This window comes from Gopherus evgoodei, chromosome 1, assembly GCF_007399415.2.
Source record: "Gopherus evgoodei ecotype Sinaloan lineage chromosome 1, rGopEvg1_v1.p, whole genome shotgun sequence".
Lineage (NCBI taxonomy): Eukaryota > Metazoa > Chordata > Testudines > Testudinidae > Gopherus > Gopherus evgoodei.
In genome coordinates this window covers 296,846,071-296,873,420 of record NC_044322.1, presented here as the reverse complement: position 1 = coordinate 296,873,420, position 27,350 = coordinate 296,846,071, and the positions used below count along the sequence as shown (strand labels likewise).

Genomic DNA, 27,350 nt, shown 5'->3' with positions numbered 1-27,350 from the left:
TTTCACCCACTGTGTATGTGTCTCCTCTCCCACTGGCCTTGCTACTCCTCACCTAGCATATTCACTGCCTGCTTCCTTCCTCTACACTAGGGATTGGCAACTTTTGCCATGCAGCTCACCAGGGTAAGCCCCCTGGCGGGCTGGGCCGGTTCATTTACCTGCCACATCCACAGGTTCGGCAGATCGTGGCTCCCGCTGGCTGCGGTTAGCGGTCCCAGGCCAATGGGAGCTGCTGGAAGTGACGTGGGCTGAGGGATATGCTGGCCGCTACTTCCCATCACAGTGTTGGCTAAGTGTAATTAGGGAGGGCTTTGTCTGAAACAAGTGAAGCACCAGTTGCTAGTCACTTCTGGAGACTGTGAATGGATCAGTGATCTGATCCAGTTTGGAGAACCCTTTGTTCCTTTTATATTGGATCTGAGATACGGGACAGTTGTTTACTTAGAATATTATGCACCTGAAGATGTCAAAGATATAAAAAAATCCATACTGCTCCAAACCTCCAAACATTTGCCCTTACTGAAGTCAATGGGAATTTTGCCAATGGCTTTAGTAGGATAAGGTCCTTAGCTGGAAACATGCTAACAGTGGTAAACGAAATTACCACTGAAAATGTTCCTAGGTTTTAGAAATAATCTGATCAAGCTTTAGATGGGAAGAGAGTATCAAAAATCAAAATGCCTATATAACAAGATCCTTCTGCTTCAATTGTTTCTTGAAGAATTAATGCAGAGCAAAAATATTATTCAGCATAAGTGAGTGCAAGGATTTGTTTTAGTCCGATCATTTAAAAAAAACCCAGTCAAATATAATTAATTTTCCCAGTCTAAGCTTGATGTAAATGGTGACTCTATCCATAGCATGCATGTATTTTGCCTTGTTAATGTACAGTTTTTTTCCTAATTTTTTTTAACCTACATTAAAAAAGCATGAGCAAACTAGCATGGATAAAGGGATTGTAATGATCATCACAAGCTTTCACCATCAGGGGAGATGAAAATCAAATACACCAAATCAACTGGTAACCAAACTGCTTTTTTGTTGGGAAGATTCATTGAAGTGTTAATGAGTTTCCAGACCTTTTCCTCTTGACTGCTGTCCGTCCCTAATGAGGGTTCAAGTGAATTTTTAATTGAGAGAGGAAAATTAAAACCAGAAAAATAGAAAATTCAAAACACCACTTGGCCATTTATTAACAGGGAGAAAATCACAACTTGGGCTGGGGAGGAGCACTTTTACCAACTAACAGGACTATCAGAACAAGAACATTCACACAACTTGAAGCAAGCTATTTACATTCATCAACAAGGGACCATATAATTCAAAATTATCTGCTCTTTTAAAAAGCAACACAAGTACACTAAATTAAATGAACTGTGTGCACATTAACCAAACATCATAAAATACATCAACAATAGCTATTAATAAATTCAACTTTCATATGCTATATATGCACACTTTATTCCGAATAACAACAATATACAGTTCTGCAGAAGAGACTAAGCAAAGCACAGAGTATTCACAGACAATTAGAAAGCGAGTACCGTATTCCAGGCGCAGCTGACCAGCAGTACAGACACCAGAAGCATACCGAATCTGTAGAAGATAACTTCGAAAAAATAAACATCACGTCCCGAGCCGGCTATATCCGGAGGAGACCCCTGGCTGAAGGGTTGATCAGGTCCTTCAGTCAGTATGTGGATTCTCCTGCAGATTCTGGCATGAGGCATAGTTTTATTCAAAGGCTCTTTTACACTTGTCAAAATCTGTTTGGTCCCTAGCTCCTTCACCTTCCAGGTTCCGAGCCAGCATCCTCTACGTAGATAGAATCTGCACACGCCACACTAGAAGCTCCTAGAAGCTGCACCCAGTACACTAGCATGGTTTTGCACACAACCCTAATCTGACCGTTTGAACTGGACTACGACTGGTCAGATTGGGTTCCTTTGCTCACAGCACGCCGGTACTATGCATGCAGCACTAACCTGACCCCTAGGTGACCAGGCAAAAAGAGCGGGAAAATGCACACGGCACTATAATGTTGCACACTGCACCTTAAGGTAGCACACAGCACCACGGTGTTGCACACGGTACCAGCGTGACCTCTAGATGACCGACAATTGGCCATACAGACACCATGTTAGCCTTTGGTCTGCGACAACTGCCAGGATTACTCTTCCTATGGTGTTTCACCTCTGGGGAGACAGAGTTAAGTTACACTGTTGGGAATGACAGTGGATTTGTTTGGCAAGTGTTTTGTACACATTGCATGTATTGCAATGACCTTTATGCATCTCCTTGCCCCCTGCTGAAGGTAGCAATGGCAGAAGTATTTAGATTAGAAAATAAGAGTGTAATAGGGTGGCCTTCCCTACAAGGCTCACTTGAGAGGAATCAGGTGATTCCCTGTAAAGAGCAGCTGGAAGGTGCACTGAGAGAAAGGAAGGAATGTTCATAATTCACTGTAAGCAGACACTGCTAGGAGTGAGCAGACTCCAGCTGAGTCCTGGGATCTGGGATGAAGAATCCAGCTAGGAAGGGCTGCAAGTAGCCTGCTAAGGAAGGAGCTATCCTGAACAAGCAGGGGAAAGTGTGCAAATGCTCTCCAGGCAGGGAGGCTTGGGAGAGACCCTGAGCAACCCGGGGGGAGGTAAACAGAAGAAACTGCAAAGCTCTCCAGATAGAATGGCCTGGGAGTAGGATGAGGACATCTTTGGTGTTGTATCTCAAGTTTGGACTCTTGAGTTTTATTCTGAGTTTATTTTCTGTGACTAAACCCAGACCCTAGGGAGAGGGGTTTCTCTACCACGTACAGTTGTGGAGTGTCTGCATAAGGGATCCTGAAGAGGGGTAAACAGAGACAGGGTGCTACAGAGTGATATCCGGCTATGAGGGCTGGGAGGTTCTCAGGAGGTGGCTGACCCTATTACAAAGAGGCAGATAGGTGAGCTCAAAATGAGGCATTTTAAGGATTAGTTTTGTCAGCAATAACCTATTTCAGCATGAACCACCTGTAAATTAAAAATTCATTATAGTGATTATTTACCATCTTAAACACAGTTGAATGTGTTTTAACAATATTCACAGATGATGGTTTAAATATCACTAGTATAAAAAGCATGCTCATTGCTGTTAAATCTAATCCCTTCATGCCTATCACCAATCCCTGGTCTAGCAGCAGTGTTTGAAAACATTCCAGTGCTAATCTCTCAGGGTCTAATTAGCATACATGAATCGCTTGAGGTCCAGATGTGCAGGTAGTGAAAGACATTTTAGCAGCTAGAAGGTAAATTGGTATGTGTATGTGATTCTATAATCATTCACAAATGTTATCCCATCAAGTCACTGTGATGACAACTATGTCATGCATCTGACGAAGTGGGTATTCACCCACGAAAGCTCATGCTCCAAAACGTCTGTTAGTCTATAAGGTGCCACAGGATTCTTTGCTACTCCTACTAATGCAGCCCAATATGCCATGAGCCTTCTTGGCAACAAGGGCACACTCATATTCTTGTCCACTGTAATCCCCAGGTCCTTTTCTGCAGAACTGCTGCTTAGCCATTCGGTCCCCAGCCTGTAACAGTTCCTTGAATTCTTCTATCTTAAGTGCAGGACTCTGCACTTGTCCTTGTTGAACCTCGTCAGATTTCTTTTCGCGCAATCCTCCAAATTGTCTAGGGCATTCTGTACCCTATCCCTACTCTCCAGCATATCTACCTCTCCCCACAGTGTAGTGTCGTCCACAAACTTGCTGAGGATGCAGTCCATCTCATCATCCAAATAATTAATGAAGATATTGAACAAAGTGGGCTCCAGGACCATTCTCCTGGGCACCCCGCTTGATACCGGCTGCCAATGAGATATCAAGCCATTGGTCACTACCTGTTGAGCCCGACACTCTAGCCAGCTTTCTATCCACCTGATAGCCCCTTCATTCAATCCAGACTTCTTTAACTTACTGTCAAGAATACCGTGGGACACCATATCAAAAGCTTTGCTAAAGTCAAGGTATATCACGTCCACCATTTTCTCCATATCCACAGGGCCAGTTATCTCATCATAGAAGGCAATCAGGTTGGTCAGGCATTACTTGACCTTTGTGAATCCATGATGACTGTTCATGATCACCTTCCTCTCCTCCAAGTGCTTCAAAATGGATTCCTTGAGGACTTGCTCCATGATTTTCCAGAGACTGAGGTGAGGCTGACCAGTCTGCAGTTCCCCGGATTCTTCTTCTTCCCTTTTTAAAAGATAGGCACTGTATTTGCCTTTTTCCAATCATCCAGGACCTCCTTGATCACCACAAGTTTTCACAGATAATGGCCAATGGCTCTGCAATCACATCAGCCAACTCCTTCATCACTCAGTAGGGGTAGTTTGTCACTGGCCTTCCTGGACCTAGACCATGAGAAGGTATTTGACAGGGTGGATAACGGGTATCTCATGGACAATCTGCTGGCATTTGGTTTAGGGCCTCACTTTGTGGGGTTTCTCCAGGTGTATGTGTCTCAGTGGACTATGTGGTCAAGCTCAAATGGGCCTTGACCAAACCTGTCATCTTTGGTTGAGGGGTACATGAGGTGTACATGAGGTTTACTTGTTCTCCAGCCATCTCTATGCCATCTCTATTGAGCCCTTCCTCCTTCTTCTTTGCAAGAAGATGACGGGATTGGTGCTATGGGAGCCAGACTTGTGGGTGGTCCTGTCGGAGTATACCAACAGGATGCTTCTCATGACCGAGGACGTGGGAGACCTGGTAGGAGTGGAGGCTTGCCAAGCCATCTATGTGGCAGCCTCCTTCACCTGTGTCAGCTGGGTCAAGAGCTATGGCCTGACAGCTGGGGATGGGTGGCAGACAGTGTCCCACCCACCTGTACTCTGTGACATCCATTGGGGCATGGGGCCATTGCACATGTACCTTTCTGTCATGGTTCCCTCCTCATGGCAGAATTGGAGTTATTTAGAGGCCATGGTGTCCAATATAAGACTGGACATACCAGGTTAGACCAATGGTCCATCTAGCCCAGTACCCTATCTGTCAACAGTAGGCAGATAGGGTAATGTCTTCAAGGGGAATGAAGAGAACAGAGAAATTATCAAGTGATCAATTCCCTGTCATCCAGTCCCATCATCTGAGGTTTAGGGACATCTGAAGCATGGGGTTGCAACCCTGACCTCTTGGCTAATAGCCACTGGTGGACCTATCCTTCATGAACTTATATAATTCTTTTTTGAGCCTAGTTATACTTGTGGCCTTCAAAATATCTCCTGACAATGAGTTCCATACGTTGACTGTGCACTGTGTGAAGAAATACTTCATTTTGTTTGTTTTAAACATGCTGCCTATTCATTTCATTGGGTGACCCCTTGTTTCTTGTGTTTTATGAAGGTGAAAATAACATTTCCTTATTCACTTTCCTGACACCATTCATGATTTTATAGACATCTAGCATATCCCCCCCTTGCTTATCTCTTTTCCAAGCTGAACAATTCTAGTCTTTTAAAATTCTCCTCGTATGGAAGCTGTTCCATACCTTTAATCATTTTTGTTGCCCATCTCTGCATCTTTTCATTTATAATGTATATTTTTTGAGATGTGGTAACCAGAATTGCATGCAATATTCGAGGTGTGTGTGTAGAATGGATTTATGTAGAGGAATTATGCTATTTACTGTCTTATTATCAATCTCTTTCCTAATGGTTCCTAACCTGACCGGTTATGAAGGTGGAAAGGGCTGCTCCAGTACCTTTCCCTTTGGAAACCAGCTGGTTCTGGTTTTGTTCTGGCACAGGTTCAACACCCTGAGCTCACCCATGGGACTGCTAGCCAGTCTCCAGAAGAAGATCCTGCATTTTTTCTGGCTGGGGCTGCATTAGGTCTCTGCAGGAGTCCTGACCTCCCACTGGAGGAGGACAGGCATGGCCTGGTCTGCATCTGCAGTCAGGTACACACCTTCTACCTTCAGGAACTGCAAACATTCCTTTCAAGTGTTTGTAGTATGGCATGGAGCGTGCTGGTAGACACATCCCTCCATCACCTCTTAGGGTTCCAGTATGACTGGCAGCTCTTTCACCTCCACCTGATGGGTCTTCCCCAAGATATCTCTGAGCTGCTGGTCTTTTAACAGGACCTGGAAGCTAGTCTTAGTGACCAGATCCGCAGTAGTCACTAAGGACTAGCAGAACCCCAGTTACATAACCCATTCTGGAGGTTGGTCCTGTCTAGTACCACCAGACTCGACCTCCTGGACAGTGATCAAAGGAACTAGGTGGACCTTGTGATGCTTGGCCAGTGCATAGGGCTGCCCAGCTGGCAATTCCCTTATTGTTTACTCCAAGAGGTGAGGGCTGCCTTGCCTCCTGCTTCTCTCACTTTCCTCAAATTGGTCCTGTGGGAGGGTGCTCCCCACCCATCACTCATCTCTGGACCTCCACAGTTCATCATCAGGCCCCTGCCCCAAGAGTGTTCCTGGCCACCCTTGACATGCCCCTGTCAGTGTCACAATGTCCAGTTTGTCCAAAGCACACTCAAAGAACATCCCAAAGACTGCTTTCCTGCCTCATACCATCCACTTCCCAGCACCAAAAGGCAGGACCTGTTGCCACTAGAGTAATCAGGAACCTGCTAGAACCAATTAAGACAGACAGGCTGATTAGAACACCTGCAGCCAATCAAGGTAGGCTAATCAGGGCACCTGGATTTAAAAAGGAGCTCACTCCAATTAGGCCAGAGGGAGCCAGAGGAGAGGAAGTACGTGTGAGAAGCTGGGAGCAAGAGGCACAAGGAGCTGAGACTGAGAGGGTGTGCTGCTGGAGGACTAAGGAGTACAAGTGTTATCAGACACCACGTGGAAGGTCCTGCGGTGAGGATAAAGAAGGTGTTTGGAGGAGGCCATGGGGAAGTAGCCCAGGGAGTTGTAGCTGTCATGCAGCTGTTACAAGAGATGGGGCAGCTCTAGGTATTTTGCCACCCCAAGCACTGCAGGCAGGCTGCCTTCGGAGGCTTGCCTGCAGGAGGTCCCTGGTCCCGTGGATTCAGTGGCAAGCCTGCAGGAGGCCCGCAGAAGCCGGGGGACCAGCGGACCCTCCGCAGGCATGCCGCTGAAGGCAACCTGCCTGCCGCTCTCACGGCGACCGGCAGAGCAGCCCACCTGGCTTGCCACCCCAAGCATGCGCTTGGTGTGCTGGTTCCTGGAGCTGCCCCTGTACAAGAGACACTATAGACAGCTGCAATCCACAGGCCCTGGGCTGGAACCTGGAGTAGAGTGCGGGCCCGGGTTCTCCCCAAATCTCCCAAATCCTGATCAGACACAGGATGAGTTGACCCAGACTGTGGGTTCCACCAGAGGGGAAGTTCACTGAGGTGAGCAAATCTGCCAATAAGCACAGGACCCACCAAGGTAGAGGAGGAACTTTGTCACAGTAGCCATCAGTCATCATGGATTATGATCACAGATGGACAACCTGCAGTAATAAGGTTGCAGACTTGTGATCCATTGAAAGAATAATTTATAAAAGGATACATATTTAACTGGAGAGATAATGACATATGATGGTCCATATATATATACATAAAGAAAAAGATAAAGAGTACCCAAATCAAAAGACCTGTCAGTTCTGGAATGTCAAATGTGAGGCTGTCTAGAAGGAGGGGAATGGAGTTCCACTTGCTGCAGAAAACCCAGGTAAAATATAACATGTCACTTTTTCTATATCATCTGAGCTGCCGAGCCCACCTAGTGATAGTGATAACATTTTGAGGGTTTTCTTGTGTTTTGTCTGGGCAAAAGAGAGAGCCGAAATCAGTGCATGATGTGATAAATCTGATATACTGCAATGCTTGGGCACAAGAGGGCAATCAGATGCGGATTAAGCCTAAATGTTACCAGATCTAGTCCAATAATCAACCCTCCTCTATTCCCCTGCCCATCTGCCCCAGCCATTCCCATGTACACCAACAAATTAAGTTGCTCATGATACTCCTGGCTTTCTTCCAATGCCATCTGCATCCTACTCTTCATGGAGGACTTCAATACTCTTTGGTTGTCCCTGTTTAAAACTTATCCAAACTTTGTGGGACATGGTCCCTCTCAGCTCAAGGTCTGGATCTACAAATGCATGTATCCTTCCTTAGTCATCCTGTGGGAACAAATGAAGGGCAGAAGTAGTCTGTGATGCATCACAGAGTTTGAGTCACAATCTTAATACTACTTACAATAAGGATGTGATTATTCAGTTTTTTCTTGATGCTTTGAATACCAAATATTGGTATAATTTAATCCGATATGAAGTACCAATCTGGCCAAAAGACCTTTACTGAAAGTTTAAAAAATATCTTTTTTTCCCCAAGAGTGCTCTAAAATCAATAAACTAAACCAGACAGATTATCTGTTTCATAATTAAAAATGTAAAAACATTTCTTAGAGACAATATATATTTTAATTATCTGCATTACATCCTCTCTTCAAGCATCAGGGAAATTCATCCAAGCACCAAAGGCTGGTGTGTTTATTGTTCAAATTTAGTTATGGACTGAATATCTTTTAAAAACATTGTTCTTTTTGCATTGTCTATGAACACTCTGAGGTTGTGAGCAGAGTAGACTTCAACACTGCTTGATGAATCTCAAAAAAATAAAAAAGAAGATGTGGCACTGCAGTGGGAAAATACAGCATTAGAGGCAGATTTAGCATTCTGATGGCTTTCTGTTTCCACCAGCCCTTTGTATGGGTCACAGAGATCTTTGACAGATAGATACAAGGTCATTACCTTCTCCCAAGTGTTTTCATTATACAGAGATAGTCAGTTTGTATCTTCCCTTACTAGCTCTACACACTTGCACTAACCAGATGGGCTTTCCCTGTCATGGGTTAGATAACAATTTCTTCAGCTTTTCTGCCACTTTTCTATAATTTTGGCAATTTTGACTTTCCTCTGAATATTTACTTCAAGCATTTTCTTCAGAAGCTTTTGCATCTCCCTAGATTGCATCAGAAATGAATTGATAAATGTGAGAAAATTGATTATATCTCTGGAGCTGTAATGCCAATAGTTCCCCATGCTGCTAGCACAGTCCAAGCAGGACAGTAGTAACTCAGCTACTGTCTATCTAGCTCCCACCTGGGGATTGCTGGAGGCAAAGATTGCTTGAAAACCCTTTGGTGCTAGAGATTACAGTGCCATGGAAGCTAGTGAACAAGATTTAAATCCTATAAACATACATTTAATTACCCGTACATTATTGTTTATTACTCAGAGGATGGAATTAAGGGGGCAGTTGGAAGGCCAATTGGCAGGAGCTCTGAGGGATGAGAAGAAAGTCAGTGTGGGGGGCACCAGTGCTCCTATTCTCAATGAGAATGAACATGAGCTGCGGAAGCTGTGAAGGAGAAGGTGGAGATTTCCCTCCATAACCAGAGTCTGTGTGGGTAGGGTGGGAACTATGAACAGGAGCTGGGAGCTTTTGAGGGGCTTTAGATGCTCTAGAACAGTCAGACCTAATTCCCTTTTCCTGCCTTGCTGCTTAGAGACAGTGGAAGAAGGTTTGAAATAATTGATCAGCTTCCAATAGACTTCACAAGCATGCTGCAGCTGGCCTCTTGAATGGGACTAACTTATTAGACCACATCACTCCCCACACTCTGCACTGGTTTCCGATCCAATTCCTGGCCTTCTTAAAGGTCTTGTTTCTTGCCCTTAAGGTCTTCATTAGGCTGTGCTCTAGCCACATCAGAAACTGACTCTCCTTCAACAAATCTCTGAGAATAATATAGTCAGGGGAGATGCTCCAGCTAAGGGAGTGCCATGGGGGAAATATTTGGGTGCTGGGGACAGGCCATTTTTTGGCAAAGTGCCACCAGGAGATGAACATATATTGGGTACATGATCCCCTATTCAGCAGCAGTTACTTCTGAAAGAGAATGGAAACTCAGAGCTGCTTCTTGTGGAGTTTACCAGTCATTGTTACCTTGCAGAGGTGAGGTTTGGCCTGTATGGAAGGAGAAGGGAATTCAGCTTCAAATACTGGTAGATGTCCTGACATCCACAATGGTCAATGCCATCTGCATATAGGGCAGTTGTTCTCAAACTTTTTTACTGGTGACCCCTTTCACATAGCAAACCTCCGAGTGCAATCCCCCCCATTAAATTAAAAACACTTTATATATATATATATATTTAACACCATTATAAATGCTGGATGCAAAGCAAGGTTTAGGGTGGAGTCTGACAGCTCACGACCCTCCATGTAATAACCTTGTGACTCCCTGAGGGGTCCCTACCTCTAGTTTGAGAACCCCTGATATAGGGCCTATGTCTCTGGACTTTACCCTCCTAACTATTTTCTAGGTTGCAAGAGGTTCCACAGCTAGAAGTGGGAGGAATATAAATGTATGCTACTCTCCTTTCAGCCATTGTTTGTCCTCCACTCCCTATACAGAAGGGTTGAACTTTCCCCTTCATTCCTTTCTCCTCTACACTGCTGCCATCCCACCACTACCCCAACCCCCATGCTTGTATCCACAAGTTTTTCATCTCCTCTAGTTATCCAGGCAACCAAAGGGACATTTTAGCCATAGTCCTCTCTCCTGCACAAAGCTTGAGTAAATATTCTCTGTAAAGACTTCACTGACTAGGTCAAGGAGCACAAAATCATCTTCCCCAAACCAAAGGGCCCCGCAGAAACCATTCCATGGCAGCTACTGCACCCTCAAGACTGCAGTTGCCACTGTAGCAGCTGTCCAACGCATAAGAGGGGAAGTTTGGCCTATGGATATGCACAGCCACAGGTGCCTTGGTCATGTCTTCAGCTTTTTTTCCTCATAGGCCTATGCCAGAGGCTATGAAAGAGCTGAGCTGTGAGGTTGTCTGGCATCTCTATACCCTGTGCAGAGGAAGCACATTGGTTCCTCTATGAGCCAATCCTCCTGTAGTTTTTTGACCTCAATATGCCAAGTTAAGGGAAACATCAGATTAGAAGAGGAGAAAATGGTAAACTCTGGAAGAATAAAGAAGGATGCAAGAGAAAGAGGAGAGAAAGAGTGGAAAGAAGATGACATTATCTCACACTTCCCTTTCATGTTTAATTTTCTTAAGCTTTCTTTTTTTCTCCTGCAGATCAGCAGTCACCCATTGCCATTATTAATTTGCATCACACTACCACATCTATGTCCTACAGAACTTTTTGAAGTCTAGTATTGAAAAGGAGAGGCCATTCTAAAAAACAAATAATTTGGGTCAAATTCTGATGATTCAACCTCACTGAAGTCTGTCCCAGCAACCTCACCCAAAGTGGCATATCAGTAGCAGACTCTACAGCCTACTGTCTATATGTCTCTTCATGGTTACCTGTTTATAATGCTTAACTGATTGGGAGGGTATTGTCTCTCTTTTTCCATCTCTACTGTTACAAGTAGTTTGAACATTATAGCTAATTATTACATGTGTTTGGGTACTTTATTTTATTTCTTTAAAAGACTAAGAGGAAACTTTCAAGTGTGATAAGTACTTCTTGTTTTACCCACACAATTCCCCTTCTGCTGTCATAACTGTAGAGAAATGGCTTTCTAAAAAAAACAAAGAGAAAGACACAGGGCCAAGGGAAAAGATATAAATTTTCAAAAAAAAAAAAAGTAAGAATAGTGTTGTTGCTTGTTTTAACAAAACTCTCTGTAAAAAGTACCTGTTGGGTAACAAATTACACTGGTCTACAATTTTTGAGAAGTCGTCTGCTTCAGAGATAAAATGTGATATTTATTATGTATTTTGATGTGCTGAATTCAAATATGACAATTAAAACAACTGTTTGGCTACTGTTTCTAAGATATTTAACTTTTTACATTTTATGTCTATGTATATTGTGTAGATAGTAGAGTTTTAATCATAAATTGTAAACCTAGGTCTTTTCATGTGTTTATGGTTGCTTTACATGATAATATTTTATCTGTCCTGTTTATGTAAGACTTTAAAAATCAGCAGAAGGGTTCTATAAATAAAACTTATTATGAAACAAAAGGCATAAAACTATTATGTACATAGTTTAGTCCTATTCAGTGTCTACTCGGCGCTTCTTGGCTTGTCTCTTGTATTCATTAAATGGAGCATCTCTTGTCACTGTCCAGCAATAGTCTGCAAGCATTGATGGGCTCCATTTGCCCTGATAGCCTGCCAGGAGATTCCACTGCTGTAGTCTGGAGCCCAACAGCTCTGCCTTACTCTTGGGTAGTTCCAAATCCCCGACAAGGTCATTCAGTTCACCTTGTGTTAGGAGGTGTGGTTCAGAGGAGGAGGATGGGAGAAAATGTGGGTCCTGTGACATTGATGGTTCAGGACCAGAAGCAAAGTGATGTAAGCGTCATTATGATTGCATCATCCATGACTTCTAGGAATAACATGATGCAATTCATATCATGTATGACGCAATACCAGCGTCAGATTGCATCATTCATTGTTTTACCTAAAAAGCAAGTACTGTCCAAACCCAGTCATAGATTTATTCATAGATCCAGTCAAAGATGTATTTTAGTCATTTCTGGTTTAAATTGAGATCCCTTCCCTTTATAACGCACTTATCCTCTGCCATTCCCAAGTCAAGGGTCATATATACTGACCCAATACCATATCTTGAAAACTAGAGCCAATTAACAATTTTAAGTATCAGTTTTGTTCTCAGTGACCCAGAATTAGTAAAGTTGGACTACATTTATTTCAGAAGCATTTTGGTGTAGAGCAGTGTTATTAATACAGTGATACACATGAAGGCAGTAATTTCTTAAGTTATTACATGAAATACATCTTTAGAATTATAATTGTAACAAGTTTACCTGATGAAATGCTGGCATAACTCAACCCTAACCAATAGCTAGCAAAGAACAGGGAGATACAGAAGAAAAACACAATGTCCTTATTCTATGCTAAATCCTATCTTGGTATATACATTCAGAACTGAACTCCCTGGAATCTCACACACTATGTATCACTGCAGAAACAATCTCAGGTGATGAACAATGGGCAGAATCCTATAGACCTTAATGAAGTGGGTAACCTTTACATTCCCATGTCCAGAGCAAGCATTAGTTCTAGTGTCATGATGTTTGGCTGGTTCTACTCATGCATAAACAACATGCATTGAAACAAGTGGATGCTAGAGTGTGAAAATTAGGCCTTGGATGTCATTTTATTGGAGGATTTTTAGCTACATTGAAATGAGCTCAATATCATGTTCATATAGAAATATAGCTTCTCTAACAGTGCATTAGTGCTTGTTCACAGATAGCCTATTTTTATTAGTTATTTATAATCCATGTAATATACATACTCATATGCACCACATATACACATAGAAACCATTAGTTCCCAGATCTTTAAATATATTGTCTCATTTAATATAATTTATTGACCATGAATAACTGTTTATTTAGTTGTAAACTTGAATTTTTAGAGGTTAAGGAGACACACAAGTTCCAAATGTAACTTTTATAACTTTTAAATTCAGTCTTAAATATTCCAAAATATCACAGTACATACATCAAAAACTACTTTGTCAAATAACTGCAGACTGTCCTAGTATACAGGTCACAGCACGATGTATGCCAGTTGATCACATTAAGATATATTGCACTGTATATAAGATTTCACATAATATACATGATACATTTCTTCAAATCATAACACGTTATTAAGAATACAGTGAACTGAAAAGCAGACACATACACAGTGTTAGAATTAATCACAGATAAACACAATTAAAATAAATGATAGCACCTCATGACATCACTCTGGGAAAATCATGGCAGGCAAACTGAGTGACAATTTTTAGTAACTGTAAACAAGAATATGTGTAGATTGTGTTCATGGGCCAAGGAGAAATGTTTAATGGAGCATAAGGTCAGGAATCTGGGAAAGAATTCAGAAGTAAGGAATAAGAAAGGGCACAAAGATTCATGTAGGGCAGCAACCATTAATATTGACAAATCAGAAGAAATCTAGTCCAATGTAGAAGCTGGGAATGGGCAATGGTGGATGGATCACATCCTAATTACCTGTTCTGTTTATTCCCTTTAGGGCACGTGGAGTTGGCCACTGTCAGAAGACAGGATACTGGGCTAGATGGACCTTTGGTCTAACCCAGTATGGCCATTCTTATGTTCTTATGTATCAGATTGTACAGGATCTGCACTGGCCTTTGTCAGAGTTGGTGCAGTGCTGGAGTGAGGCAACATAATAAATTTTAATTTACTTTAGAGAAGGTAAAAGTTCCCTGTATTGTATGTCAGAGTCCTCCAATTCAATTCTTTACACATTTCCTTTCCCAGAAATGCTTTTAGATATGTATGAAACATATAAACCTGCTGCCTCCACAGAAGACCCCCATGTTGCTAGGACAAAGCAACACCCTTTCTTGGGTCATATATTTTTCATTCTTGTTTTAAATGCTTTCATAAATTTTGGACATTGAAAGAGAACAGAACTGTGATCTCAATAAAAGTTTTGAACTCTGAAAATTAGACTCAGATTTATGGGCTAATTTAAAAACATTATTCCTCATTCCAAGAGAATCACATTCTGTAAGCCTTGAGTAGGCATTACCTGATTAGCTTTCTCATGGAGATGACATGCTGCCACATATTGTTGAAGGAGTTCAAAATCATTCAGTCCTCACATTTTTATAATGAGTCACAAAATATTGTCTCTCTTGTTGCTGTGCCTTCTGGATCCTTGCAACCTGACATTTCTTATTTTGAACATATTTTCCAGGTTATCAATTCAATTATCCAGTGCTGTTGTCCTTAAGATTTACAACCAGACCAGTGTTTTTTAAAGTGCGACTTATCCCCATGTTTTCAGTTTTCCATCAACCTCCTGCAATATGACACCAATGTTTTTGAACTTCTTATGCTTGTTAACTATTGTAATTTACATTTCATCCCACCTTTTAATATGTCATACTGAGCAAGTCCAGTTTTATTTGCTTAATCAAATGAATGCCGCTAGATGCTAGATACCACAATGAAGTATGTAGTACAAGAATTAGAATAGAATAGCGAGCAGGCCTATCTTTCTTGTAGTGGATGCTGAATTCTAGTGTACTTCTCTTTCCAATGACTAACCATGACATCTTTCCTTTTTACCAGCACTTAGGAGAAGGGGTTTAGTGGTTAGAACAAGGAAGAGACAATGTCCTGGTTTTGTTCCCAGCTCCAATACCATCACATTGTGTCACTTTGGGCATAGGGCAACATTTTCAAAAGCTTGAACAGGTGCAAATACCCACCTGGACATCCACCTAGGGACTCAGGTGGGATTTGCATACCCAAAGGATTTTCAAACCCACTGTTTGGCAACATCCACATTTTTGAGAGCTCAGTGGCTTGAACACTCCAGAGTCTGGGTCAGGGGTATGAGCCCTGGAATGGGCACCCAAACAGCATTTTCAGAAGTGCCCAAGGCTGCTCAAGGGCTGTTTCAGTTATTCCAAAACTAGTTGTCAGAGGCACGAGGAAGCAAGTTAAGGTGCACCTGAAGCAACCCTTCTTTGGTTGGTCTGCAAACTATGCACCCTTAAATACAGCAATGAGCAGGGTAAGGACTGACATGCATATCTGAAAGAGAAAGAGATTCAAACAGATGGAATGCGAAAGGGAGACAGAGAACAAGAAATAGACCTTAGATTTTATTGATAAGGAGGAGAAGAATCAGGAATATTGTAGGGGGAAGGAAATGGAATTGCAGGGCAGAAGGGCATTTAGGGGTTTGCTGATGAGAACAAGACTGTGCCTTGACAGCTCATAGACAAGACAACCTTCAGGTCATCATTGATAGATTCTCAGAAGCATCTCAGCTCTTTGGCCTCACCATGAGTCTCGGGAAGACAGAGGTCTAGTTCCAACCAGCACCTCATTCCAATGCCCCAGTGCCAGCCATCTTCATCCAAGGCACACAATTGAAAAATGTGGATCAGTTCAAGCATCTAGGCAGTATCATCTCAAGTGGCAGTTACCTGGATAAGGAAATTTCTTCCAGAATTAGTAAAGCCAGCTAGGCCCTCAGCTGACTTCAAGCAAAAGTTCTTAACCAACACAACATCCGTCTCTCCACCAAACTGAAGATCTATAGTGCAGTGGTTCTAACAGCTCTCCTGTATGGATCTGAGACATGGACTCTTTATAGACGTCACATTAAACAGCTTGAGCAATTTCACATGTGCTTCCTTTGCTCAATAATGAGCATTTGCTGGAAAGTCACAGTGACCAATACTGAGGTCCTTGAGAGAGCATTGAAGAAATGTTATTGAGAGCACAACTTAGATGGATGGGACACGTCATCAGAGTAGAAGACCATTGTCTGCCAGAACAGATCTTGTATGGGGAGCTGAGTCAGGGCAAAAGAAAGAAGTGTCATTCGTATAAGTGCTTCAAAGATAATCTGAAGAACATCTCCAGTGGGCTGGCACAGTCCCAAAGAATTTGAACAATTGGCTCAGAACAGGACTCATTGGTGGTCTCTCACAAAATCAGCATGTGACAAAATTGATCAGTATCAACAAAATTATCTCCAGGCTGCATGTAAACAGAACCACAGAGCTGCACCACCAAACATCATAGATACAGACTTCCCATGCCCTCAGTGTGGCCGATTCTGTGAATCAGGATTCGGACTGTGAAGTCATATGCATAGCCATATGTGAGAATTGCGATAATATCATAATCATCACTGGCAATGGACTACCAACACAATGAGAACAGCACCAGGTAGCTGGTCTAGTATAATACCCTAGCCATGGTGGGGCTGGTATGTTATGGAATAACTCAGAGAAAAGAGACATCGGAGAAGGGATAATCACAGAGTAAGAGGTGCCCAATAGGGTCTGTGAACCTGAAAGACCCTCCTTGACTTCACTGAGATCATAGAGAGGTACACATTCAACCCTAAAGGCACAGATCATCTCTCTGATATGCTGAAGGGCTGTAGACGATGATAAAGAGGAGCCATTCTAAGTTTGTACCAGTTGAGATTATTCATTCCACTTGACATTTTTGCCATCATTGGAAACCCCGCTGACATCAGCTAGCCAACTGCCTTTGAGGAATTGCTAAATGCTATGACCCACAGACTATGGTCCATATTAGTTCTCTGTAGATAGTCAGACAACACCAAACTGAACATGAATTCTATTTCCCATCTGTCTTGGGCATTTTAAAGAAAACATGTATACCTGTGGTGGGACCAGTGGTAGATAATACAGCCTATAGAAATAGAAAACATATCCAATCCATGAATATAATGGGTGCCTACACAAAGATGGTGTTCATGGCTGTCTTGTAACCAGGATCATGACACACCCATAGTCAAACTCAGGATCATGTCATAACTCCTATATCCTGCCACTTCCTACCCCAGTTTTGCCCCACCCACTATTCTTCCCCTCCAAAACTCACACACAGAGCATTCATCCAGTTTACAATCTGAGCCCATAGCCTCCTCTTAAGATGGCAGTGAGAATTCTGAACTATTTACCCAGCAGTTTATCTACAAGGATGGGAGGGGATAGTTATTTCTGTAATAATGGAATCAATTTCTGGGACTGTGTAATAAAGCTTCGCCTTGTGAACTTCCATTTGTCCCTCTCATGCTCCTCACCATCTCCCTCATCATGTACACCTACCCCAAAGCCTGTGCTATGGCCCAGTGCTCACTGCTAAGCATTTGGAGCTCATTAGCAAATGCTCAGGAGCCTGAAGAAGATTTCCATTGCCTCTGTCTCTCTTTTGACTTAAATCTCACACTCACTCTGTAACCAGAAGCCCAAGTGTTTGGTTAAACTCATGTCCAAAGCATTATTTCTGAAGCCCTCTTGTCTGCGCCTAATCTTGTATTGAATCCTAGAATGAACAGCAAACGAATGATGTTTCCAAGGATGGAGGTCATAGGTTTTCCTTTCTGTGTAAGAGTGAGGTAAAGAGATGCCATGCTTTGAAGAGCTGGGATTTAGACCAATTATAATGGTGAGAATTACAGTAGTGAAGATTAAATGAAGATGAAGACATGAATAAGAGCTTTGGCAGAAGAGTGACTGAGATAAGGTCTGGTAATATTTTGGTCATGAATGTAGTCAAATGTACAGATATGAGAGATGTGAAGATAAACTAAATTCAAGGGTGAGTCAGATACCTAGCTATAGTAGGGATGAATGTGAGATTTGTATTGAGGATCAGAGATCTGAGTTGGGATTACAGTCTGTGGAGATCCTCTTATTGAAAACAACATTACCACAAAAATAGGGTATTTTTTGCAACTGAAGTGCCTTGACTTTCTCACAAGACCCTTTCTCTTCTATTGTAGTCTCATTTCCAACAAGTACCAATTTGATTTTCTATAGTCTTTCTAATTAGTTGAAAAATACTGCACTATAAATTGTATAGGCTCACTTGATCAAGATTTCTTTGTCATATATATTCCTTCAGAGTATGTCTGAGTGCCTTCATTAATCATTTTGCCCTAGTTTGCATTTAAATGTAAGTTATATTAGGATTCATATATTCTATTGGATATACTAATCTGTTTTGCAGCATATGTCAGTTTGGGGTCTTGCTACATCCCTGAATAGCCTATGCTAAAATTAAAGCTGTTTAAATATGACAATATTTTATGAGATGTTTAACAAATTAATTGCCAAAGGTTAGCGATTTCATTTGAACTGTTGATGTGTAGCCAGCAATGTGATTTTTATTGGACAGTATTTATAGCTTAAAGCTGTTTTATTTATACAGAAAAGAAGTGAGAAATGGAAATCAAAGGGCCTGATTCTAGTGTCACTTATAAGGTGCAAATCAAAACACTCATGTTGTATCTGTGTAAAAACTGGTGCAAGATCACAATAAAATCTAGAATCCTACAAACCACTTGAAAAAATCAAAGCCTGCTGCTGTCCTCCTCATTGGACAGACCAGTCTGTTGTGAGTAGATCCAATGGCAGGACCCCACATACTTCTAAGCCCCTTCTTCTAGGAAATGACTGGTCACTGTTCCTAGCTCTTGGTCTCTAAGACTCACTCCCAGGTGTAGATCTTGTGTCTGAACCCCTTTGTGTGAATGTAGGGCTCTGCAGTCCAGCTGTCTTATAAACCAGAACCTGGGCCTCATTCCTCCCACTCCTCCAGTTACTTAGACATGTTTTCCAGAGTCCATATGGCTGTGTAACCTCTTCTTTCTCAATTAATCTCTTCAGGGACAATGTGGCAGGAAAGCAAGGAACACAGGCTTCGAAAAGTAATTTCTTAACTACACACACTTTCCTCTTAACAGAGCTCACTTGAGAGTTCCAGATCTTTGAAAACATAACAGTGCTGAATGCTGATCTCATCCTTCCCAAGAGACTGAATTCCATGAACTTCTTTAGGCTATGCAGCCTTTCCTATATTCACTCTTCTCTAGCAATTTCTTCTGGTCAGTGAGAATGGACAGTCTCTTGCTCAGAAAAGCACCCCTTTTTTAAAAACTGTCTCTGTCTCTCTTTGGCTCATGTGCTTCTGGTGGGAGGGTTCTGGGCCCCAGTTCCCTAACCACACCACCAAGTCAGCTTCTGTGTAGACAAGTATTCAAAGTCAATAACCCTACTGGTAGAAAACCTATTGTTCCAGCAGGGAACAATCATTCAACGTTGAAGGCCCTTGACTGCTGTCTGCCATCTTTTCAGAAATAATCATTCAATTAGATATTAGCCACCACTACAAAATGGATATTTTTAGCCACAATGTAGGTTGCAATACACCATGAAGGTCACACTCCAGAATGAAGGTTACAAAACTAAGCAGAGCCACTAAAAATGACATTCCAAGTGGATGATCAAACTTTGACACAGATCATATATATAAAGCAAATATACCATGGAGAAAATGGAAGATCGAGAACTCATTTTCAACACAGCTACATAGGAATGACCATACCAGATCAGCCTAGTGGTCCATCTAGTCCAGTATCATGTCTCATACAGTGACCAATGTCAGATGTTTCAGAAGAAGGTGCAAGTGACTCTGCAGTAGGGAATTATTAATAACCCTGCAAAAAATAAAATTTCATTCTAACCCTGATCCATTATGTCTTCAAAAAATAAGATTTTTGGAGATTTGTTTTTGGTTCTTTTATCCTTATATTCTGCTAGAACGTAATAGGAACCTGTTTATCTGCTCATAGATCTATGACTTCTGTTCAACACCACTGATTAGATAGTATAAAATAGAGGATCTCTACCAGGAGATTCCTACTTCCTATTATCTATTGCTCCAGGATGCCTTGTCAGTGTCTTTATTGGTACAGTGCACCTGGAGGGAAATCATTCCTTTATTCCTTTTTGCTTTAAACCTGATGCTTTCAGTAATATTAGACAGGAGTGACACAGTGTATCCACTATATTACTTTCACTTTTATTTTTAAATTTCATCAAATTAAACAACAGGAGAGGAGTGGAACAGGAAATACGCTGGCTGAAAAGCTTAGATATTGAAATAGGGTTTCAGTAAAACCTGAAAAATGAATGCTGCACTGAAATGCCTATATACAAGTTTCAGAGTCTGTGTTAGCCTCTACAAAAAAAGAACCACATAAAGATGTCACATAGAAAAAGTATTCACTCCTAAGTTAAAAGTTATCGGGTGAATTCTTGGCTCCACTGAAACTCATAACAAACTCCCATTGACTTCAATGGGGCCATGAATCAGTCCCTGATGTTCAACCTAGTCACATAGGCCAATGCCTTGGTGGACTACAGAATGTGACAGAGGAATTAAAGTCACACTTCATATTAATAGTACATTTATAAATAGTTTATAAAGGGTCAATAAATAATTAATGGATACCATGAGCATGTTACAGAGTTGAGTAGCGTTATAAAGGGCTATGAGCATGTCAGGTGAAAGTGTGCTAAGCAGTTATAAATCAGAGGTGTAACCAACCTAAAAACCTGTTGAGCTCTCCAACAATGGATTAAACATTTATTAGAACATTTGTTAATTATTTATAACCTCTTATAAACTATTTACAAATGTACACTTAATATAAAGTTTGACCAAATAAACTAATGAAGGGGAAAAAAAAACATTTTAAAACATCTTATTGAAAGACTCCAATTAAATGGTACCAGAAGAAATCACATCCTTTTTATTAAAAAGCTCTCCAACTTATAACTAATTTTTGAAAGCAAAAACTTTCCTATGTGTGGCTGTCATTCTAAATATTTAGTTCTGATAAACTGCAGCCTACTTTTAAAGTGTGTGTCATGTTCCACCCTAGTGGGTAATCTGCATCACTAGTCAGACTGTCAAAGCTGGCTAATGGAGTTGCTGGGCTGTGGTGCTGAAGATCTTGTGTTCCAATACTGTTAAAATGTATATAAGGGATTGAACCATGAAAAAATGTGGTTGGAAAATTGTTTGATCCTCATGGGTGGGAGAAATGTGAACATGTTCCCCTTCAGCTCCTGGAAATTCTGGATGGTAGACCCCCTTTTTGAATTAAGCAGTCCACTGGGGTACTTCCACCAAGTGTCTTTATTATTGTTTATAATCCAGGTGCATCACAAGTAAGAGCAGTTATATAGAGGTCTCTTCCTACTCTCTGGCTCTGCCTTTTATATTGCTTGCTTTCTTCCTAGAGCTATCCAGCTGGTGCGCTAATCACCTCATTAGCTGATCAGGTTCCCTACAGGTGCAAGTGATCTCTTGTACTCTTCTAAACCCAAACCACATAAGTCCTGGCTACTCTAACTACACCCAGTACCCTGGGTATTCTAGGTGACTGGGGTGCTGGCTTGAAAAGGGCTCACTTTATAGCACCTAATGGCACCCTGTCACAGCATGTTTTAGAGGATTAGGTACACATGCGAGCCAAGGACTCCTGAGTTCAAAAGAAATTAGGAATTGGCACTGACATGTATGACCTCATTTGTAAGATGGAGACAATACTAATCTTCTACCTTGCAGGTAAATGTTCATTAGTGAATGTTTGTAAACCATGTGAAGAATAGTTATATAAGCACAAGTAGTACCACCCATACTGTTTCACACAAAAACATAGAAAAGTGTTAGGCTGTAAAATCCATTTTATATGTGTTTGTACATTAACCAATTATAATGCACAGTAAGGAATTCAGAGATAGTGGGTAATTTTGAAAATCCTACTCTCAGGAATATCTTTGCTCCCTTAAATGGGTTTCTCTGGTCTGCCAAGTTCATTTTGTACTGCTTACCTGGTGGACAGTGAATCTAAACAAGCCAGAGTCCCAGTGGAAAATCCCTGCATGGTAGGATGAGAGTGACACCAAGCTTTGGCCAAGAGGTCCCCTGGTACTTGACTAGTCTATGATTCATTTATACTGGATGGACTGATTCCAATAGGGAAAGTTTTATCATTTTTAAGTTATGTTTGACAGATAATGTTATAGGGCATTATATGTCCCACATTAGTCTTTTTTTTTGTGGGGGGAGGGAGAAGAGAAAAATCTTTGCCCAACTAAAGTCAATTGTGCTAAAATTTCATCCTTATTCTTTCACTCATATGAAAGCTGTAGAAGATAGGACTGTTATATTGTCAGCTGATGATTTTTTGTAGATGCATATGAAGAAAAATATAGAGGAAATTAAAAAAACACCACCACCCAAAGCACAGGGACAATATAAGGTCAAATGAATATTATCCACCATGTGACTGAAGCCCAACAGATGGAGAGAAACAGCTGAAGAGAAGGGAGAGGTGGGTGGTTTTGTCAGAAGAACGAAACTTAAAACAGATCCATGAATTTACTAAATATAAGTGAAAGGGAAAACTGAAGACTATGTTTATTATCTATTCAACTCCTAAAACAGTTGCGACATTGACAGCATTATTATATGAAACCGACATGGTCTTTTAAATGTGATTTAAAAATATTTTTCAAATGATTTAGAAACATTATTTTGCACTTTCATAGACTCATAGACTCATAGACTGGAAGGGACCTCGAGAGGTCATCAAGTCCAGTGCCCTGCCCTCATAGCAGGACCAAATACTGTCTAGACCATCCCTAATAGACATTTATCTAACCTACTCTTAAATATCTTCAGAGATGGAGATTCCACAACTTCCCTAGGCAATCTATTCCAGTGTTTAACTACCCTGACAGTTAGGAACTTTTTCCTAATGTCCAACCTAAATCTCCCTTGCTGCAGTTTAAGCCCATTGCTTCTTGTTCTATCATTGGAGGCTAAGGTGAACAAGTTTTCTCCCTCCTCCTGATGATACCCTTTTAGATACCTGAAAACTGCTATCATGTCCCCTTTCAGTCTTCTCTTTTCCAAACTAAACAAACCCAATTCCTTCAGCCTTCCTTCATAGGTCATGTTCTCAAGACCTTTAATCATTCTCGTTGCTCTTCTCTGGACCCTCTCCAATTTCTCCACATCTTTCTTGAAATGCGGTGCCCAGAACTGGACACAATACTCCAGTTGAGGCCTAACCAGCGCAGAGTAAAGCTTATTTTATACATCTTCTGCAATAAATGCAGATTTTGTAAACACTGCACTTTTTCAGAAGCACTAGACCATTTTCTGTGTTTCCAGTTCCTTGAAAACTGTAAGAAGTTGAATGACATTACTTGTACAATGAACATGTTTAAACTTACTTGAACACTATGCTAGTACAAAAATATCTGTCTTTTCTGTCATATTCATTAACTTTTTTCCCCGTGCCACTTTATGGACATAAAACAACTATATCCAATGTCATTTCTGATTCACTAAAGAAATAGAGGTGACCTTTATTTCCAAAATAACATTAATAACCACCATTTTTCTTCTGCTTCCCCCTAATTTTACAGGCAAAATCAATGCTTCTGTTTTCATTAATTGTGGTTATTGTTTCACACTGTTGTGATCTATACTGGTTTGTTTGGCTTCAGTTAAGTATGTGGTGTTGTCAGTGTGTGTTGGTTCATCCTTCAGATAGTAAAATAGAAGAGCATTAATAATAAGGAACAGAAGGGAAGTGTTCACCATAAGGGGCTTGATCCTGCACCAGTAAAGCCAATAGGAATATTGTGATTGATTTTGATGGGGATGTGGTAGAGCGAGGCATTAGAAGACGGTTAATTGAACACAAGATAAACTACTGAACCAAAATAAAAAGGAAGGTAACTAAAGGAGAAAATGGAGAAACTCAGATTGCAAGTAATGGATCAGACAGGTAAAAAAAGAGGGATATTGTCTTTTAAAAACATTTCTATATGAGGGCTGTCAAGCGTTTAAAAAATTAATCATGATTAATTGTACTATTAAACAATAATAGAATACCATTTATTTAATTTTTGAGAGATGTTTCCTACATTTTCACATATATTAATTTCAATTACAACACAGAATACAGTCTACAGTGCTCACTTTATATTTATTTTTATTATAAATATTTCCCCTGTAAAAAACCCAAAAGAAATAGTATATTTCAATTTGCCTAATACAAGTACCATAATGCAATCTCTTTATAATGAAAGTCTAACTTACAAATGTAGAATTATGTACAAAAATAACAGCATTCAAAAATAAAACAAAACAACGTAAAAATTTCAAACCTACAAGTCCACTCAGTCTTACCTCAGCCAATTGCTCAGACAAACAAGTTTGGTTACAATTTGCAGGAGATAATGCTGCCCACATCTTGTTTACAATGTCACCTGAAAGTGAGAACAGGCATTTGCATGGCACTGTTGTATCCGGCATCACAAGATATTTATGTGCCAGATGTGCTAAGGATTCATACGTCTCTTCATGCTTCAACTACCATTCCAGAAGGCACGCATCCATGCTGATGATGGGTTCCCCCTTCACTGCAGATTGGGACTGGAGAAGGGGGCTGAGAAATCTTCTGAGAAGACAAATGAAAGGTTCTTCTTTACTAGGCTTTGGTCAAATCTCTCTGTTCTTTTATATCAGTACTCTTAGGCAGCACCAGGACTTCCCACTGCAGGAAAAAAAAAAAACAGAAGAGAAGTGAGGTGATGGTTAAAGTTGCCAATTTTCGTTGGACATATGCCATGGATGTTATCACATGATATAATCTTTAATTAAAGACTAATCCTAGAGAGTCCAGGACAGTTCTGGAGGGTTGACAACCCGAGCTGGTGGTTAATGGCCTGGTTTTTGGACCCAGAGCTGAACAGGCTTATCTTCTTCCCAGCTTCATGGGCTGAGGAAAGCAACAGCTGTATCTCTCAAAGGCTGTGCCAGAACCACCAGAATTCCCTGCATAGGTGTAGCGTATCCATCACCATGGCAGAGATTCTTCTGCTCTCACTGGACATTGGTCTACTCTTTGCTAATTGCACTTCCCTTGATCCTTTCCATCTACCACAGTGGTATTCTTGCTTTACTCTTCTTCTCCCTCTGGAGCACCTTCTTGCACAGTCTGTGAAATAACCTGGACTCTGTTATGGAGCTTTGCACTGTAACAGGGGAGCAGGCTGGGTGACTAGACTCATTGTGTTGAGAGATAAGTGAGAAGAAAATCATGAATAGGAGGTTAATTTAGCTGGCATATTTTTACAATTTGATAAAAAAAATAAGCTCAAATCTTATGTTTTAAACAATATTAGAGAAATGTTGGGTTTGTATATGAACATTGGGTCAGGAATTAACAAGTAACAGGTAGAGAGAGAGCTGACAGTAGTTTGTTTAAAGCACACCACAAAAAAAACCAAAACAGATGACAATAACCACTTTCTAACTTTCACCCCGAATATTTTTCTTGTATATTGCTTTCCTTCTCCCTAGCCTTTATCTGTCACTCTTCATGGTAAGGCATGTATGTCCCTCTGTGCTTTGAAAGTGTCTGTCACCCGGTGGGAGCTAGCGTACTATAATCATTCCTAATAATACAAAAGTAAGATTATAAAGTAGCTTCATTAATTTCTTTCTGCATGACACTCCAAATAGATTTGAATATGCAGTAAATACAGTCACTAAAATTCTTCATTTAGACAGTATCTTGTCTTCATATATTGGAATTCACAGCATGTTATTTATGCATAGAAAGAAAGACTGGGAGATCTGTCATCCAAGAATCTAAAAAAATTGAAGATAGCTGACTATGGTACTGAATTTGCTTGGCTGTCTTGTTTATGATCAACTGTATCATGTGCATGTCAGATGAAAATAACAGAATATTTCAATTCTTTGTCAGGAGTCATTCCTTTAAAGTATTTTTGTTTTGGGTTTCTTTCATTCCACATTCATATTTCATATAAAATATGAACAACACTTCACATAAAACCACTGTATGTACAAAAGGAGAAATCAAAATGAAACAGATGGTATTATCAGGCATGAGGCTATGATCATTACCTTGTTCTTACTATATAATTCTTAGAAAAAAATCAATCCTTACTGATAATGGGTAGTAGAGGGCCACCGGAGATGGTTGACATGCATTTATATATTAAATACACATTTAAATTATTCAGAAGCATCAGGTAGTATAGATTGCTTTTATTTGTTACGCTCCTGTATCGTCCTGAACTGAACTGGACACTTCCCTGCAAAGAACACTCCTTCCTATGTGGTTTGTTCACCATCTAACACAATGAAGTCCAGCTCCAAAATGGGGCCTATGGACATTACTGAGATACAGATAATAAACAGTAGTAGTAACAATATTTTAAAACGCTGTTATAATTTGGACGTGCAAGATTTAAAGAAGTTCTTTGACTCTGAAGGTTCTACCTAAAGTATAGTCCACATTCAAAGAAGAGTCCAAGGGCTGGTCTAAATTAGAAAATTAGAGTGACCTGCTTACCTCACTTGGGTGTGAAAAGTCCACACCCCGAGAGATGTAGTTAAGCAGTCCTAAGTCTCCATGCAGACAGCGCTAGGTCGACAGAAGAATTCTTCCATCGACCTAACTACCGCCTCTCAGGGAGGTGGGTTTATTATAGCAAGGGGAGAACCCCTTCCATCACTGTAGTGTGTATCTACACTAAAGTGCTAACATGGCACAGCTGCAGTGCTGCAGCTGTGCCACTGTAGCGTTTTAAGTATAGATGTAGCCAAAGTGTGTTGAAGGGAGTCTGGAACGGGAAGGCTGGTGTAACTTGCCAGCTCTGGGCTTGGACGATAGTTTAAGTTACACCAGCTTCAATGTACTTCTTAATTTGGATCTCTTTATCTTTGTTGTGTAATGATAGCACTGAGCATTAATTTCTGCTGTTCATGCAATGGCTGTTATGTTTTGAAAAAGTCCCCCAAGACAGGTTGTCAATATTCTTTTCTTCCCTGACAGACCTGTATCTCATTGAGCTTCCTATTGATTTATACCTAGATAATACAAAGATA

General features: G+C 40.9%; 1 long non-coding RNA gene across 1 annotated transcript; it reads right to left on the bottom strand.

The window, feature by feature from the left end:
* Positions 1 to 3,875: 3,875 nt before the first annotated feature.
* Positions 3,876 to 17,406, bottom strand: LOC115647235. The gene is made up of 3 exons (XR_003999241.1): positions 17,396 to 17,406; positions 14,616 to 14,618; positions 3,876 to 4,140 (listed from the first exon to the last, which is right to left on the bottom strand). It is a non-coding gene; the product is annotated as an uncharacterized LOC115647235 (long non-coding RNA).
* Positions 17,407 to 27,350: the final 9,944 nt, after the last annotated feature.